Source organism: Psammomys obesus, unplaced genomic scaffold (assembly GCF_907164565.1).
Source record: "Psammomys obesus unplaced genomic scaffold, mPsaObe1.curated_primary_1811, whole genome shotgun sequence".
Classification (NCBI taxonomy): Eukaryota; Metazoa; Chordata; class Mammalia; order Rodentia; family Muridae; genus Psammomys; species Psammomys obesus.
Window position 1 is genome coordinate 38,450 of NW_026590527.1, and position 3,345 is coordinate 41,794.

The window sequence follows — 3,345 nt, forward strand, 5'->3', positions numbered from 1 at the left end:
TGTTGATTTGGATAGTGCCTTTCTGCCATTTACTTAGTTTGGCTAAGAGTTTGTCTATATATTTGATTTTCTCGAAGAACTAGCTCTTGGTTTTGTTGATTCTTTGAATTATTTTCTTTGTTTCTAATTCATTGATTTCAGCCCTGACTTTGGTTATTCCTAGTGGTCTACTCCTGTTGGGTGTGTTTGCTTCTTTTTTCCTAGGGCTTTCAGGTGTGCCTTTAAGTTGCTTGTATGGGATGTCTCCAATAGCTTATGAAGGCCTTTAGTGCTATTAAAAGTCCTCTTAGGACTGCTTTCATTGTGTCCCATGAGTTTGGGTATGATGTGCATTCATTTTCTTTGAACTGTAGGAAGTTCTTTATTTCTTCCCTGACCTAGATTTCATTGAGTAGGGAGTTGTTAAGTTCCCATGTGTGTGTAGGCTTTTTATTATTTCTGTTATTGTTGAGGTTCATCTTTAGTCCATCATGGTCTGATAAGATACAAAATATTATTTCAGTCTTATTATATCTTTTTAGGCCTGGTTTGTGACCTACTGTATGGTCAGTTTTGGAGAAGGGTCCATGAGGTGCTGAAAGAAGATATATTCTTTTCTGTTTGGGTTAAAAAATTCTCTAGATATCTGCTAGGTCCATTTGATTCATGACATCCATTAGTGTCATTATCTCTCAGTTTAAGTTCTGTTCCTTGATGATAGTGACATGTTGATATCTCCCACTATTAATGAATGGTGATTGATATATTCTTTAAGCTTTATTAATGTTTCTTTTACAAATGTGGGTGTCCTTGTATTTAAGGCATTGTTGCTGAAAATACAGATGCCATCTTGGTAGAAATTCCCTTTAATGAGTATGAAGTATCCTTCCTCATTTCTTTTTATTTATTTATTTAGTATTTTTTAATTTAGGAGCAATAACTGATATTAGTCAATATTTTTCAAAGTTTGAACATATGTATAACAGCATAGTCTTTAAAAAAATCTTTCAACATTTTATTATTTTATTTTTTCTTGTTTAATTTTTATTAATAACAGTTTATTCAATTTATATCCCCCTGTACCTCCCTTTTTCCTCCCCTCCCAACCCCACCCTAGCTCTTTCCCACCCCTGCCCCTCTCCTAGTCCACTGATAAGGGAGGTCCTCCTCACTTTCACTCTGATCCTAACCTATCAGTTCTCATCAGGAGTGGCTGCATTGTCTTCGTCTGTGGCCTGGAAAGGCTGCTCCCCGCTCAGGGGGAGGTGATTAAAGAGCAGGCCAATAAATTCCTGTCAGAGACAGTCCCTGGCCCCATTACTATGAAGCCCACTTGGATACTGAACTGCCATAGGCTACCTCTGTGCAGGGGTTTCAGGCGATCTCCATGAGTGGTCCTTGGCTGGAGTATCAGTTTAAAAAAAGACCACTGTGCCCACACTTTTTGGATCTGTTGCTGTCCTTGTGGAGCTCCTGTCCTCTCCAGGTCTTACTATCTCCCACTTCTTTCATAAGATTCCCTGCACTCTGCCCAAAGTTTGGCTATGAGTCTCAGCATCTGCCTCGATACCCTGCAGGGTAGAGCCTTTCAAAGGCCCTCTGTGGTAGGCTCCTGTCCTGTTCCCTGTTTTCTCCCTCCTCCAATGTCCATCCTTTTTGCCTTTCTGCATGGGGATTGAGCATCTTAGCCAGCATCCTCCTTCCTCATTAACTTTCTTAGGTGTACAGATTTTACTATTTTTATCCTATGTTATATATCTCATATCCACTTATGAGTGAGTATATACCCTGTGTGTCGATCTGCTTCTGGGATACATCACTCAGGATGATCGTTTCCACTTCCCACCATTTACCTGCAAATTTCATGTTTTCCTTGGTTTTCATTGCTGAGTAATATTCCATCGTATAGATATACCACAATTTCTGTGTCCATTCCTCAACTGAGGGCCATCTGTGCTGTTTCCAGCTTCTGGCTATTACAAATAAAGCTATTACCAACATAGTTGAACAGATGTCCTTGTTGTATACTTGAGCACCTTTTGGATATATGCTTAGGAGTGGTATAGCTGGATCTTGAGGAGGCGCTATTCCTAATTGTCTGAGAAAGTGACAGGTTGATTTGTAAAGTGGTTGTATAAGTTTACATTCCCACCAGCAATGAAGGAGGGGTCCCCTTTCTTTAAATCCTATCCAGCATGAGTTGTCACTTGAGTTATTTGTCTTAGTCATTTTGACGGGTGTAAGGTGAAATCTCAGGGTGGTTTTGATTTGCATTTCCCTGATGACTAAGAATGTTGAACATTTCTTTAAGTGTTTCTCTGCCATTCTATATTCCTCTATTGAGAATTCTCTGTTTAGGTCTGTACCCCATTTTTTAATTTGGGTTACTTGACTTGTTGGTGTTTAACTTCTTGAAATCTTTATAAAAACTGGATATTAACCTTCTGTCAGATATAGGGTTGGTGAAGATCCTTTCCCAATCTGCAGGCAGTCATTTTGTTTTGACAACAGTTTCCTTTGACTTATAGAAGTTTTTCAGTTTCATGAGGTCCCATTTATTGATTGTTGTTCTTAGAGCCTGTACTGTTGAAGTTCTGTTCAGGAAGTTGTCTCCTGTTCCAATGAGTTCAAGGCTCTTCCTCACTTTTTCTTCTAACAGAGTTAGTATGTCTGGTTTTATACTGAGGTCTTTGATCCACCTGAACTTTAATTTTGTGCAGAGTGATAATTATGGATCTATTTGCATTTTTCTACATGTAGACATACATTTAGACCAGCACCTTTGTTGAAGATGTTATGTTTTTTCTATTGTATGGTTTTGGCATCTTTGACAAAAATCAAGAGTCCATAGTGTGTGGGTGTATTTCTGGGACTTCTATCCGATTCTGTTGATCCACTAGTTGGTGTCTATGCAAGTACCATGCAGTTTTTATTACTGTTGCTCTATAGTACAGCTTGAGATCAGGGATGGAGATACCCCCAGAATATCTTTTATTATGGAAGATTGTTTTAGCAATTCTGGGTTTCTTGTTATTCCATATAAAGTTGGGAATTTTTCTTTCAAGGTCTGTAAAGAATTTTGTTGGTAATTTGATGGGAATTATATTAAATCTATAGATTTCTTTTGGTAAGAGGACCATTTTTACTATGTTAATTCTGCCAAGCTATGAGCATGAGAGATCTTTCCATCTTCTGATATCTTCTTCTATTTCTTTCTTTAGAGACTTGAAATTTTTTCATACAAGTCTTTGACTTGCTTGGTTAGGGTCACACCAAGGTACTTTATGTCCTTTTTGACTATTGTGAAGGGTGTTGTTTACCTAATTTCTTTCTCAGCACTTTTGTCTTTTGTATACAGGAGGGCTA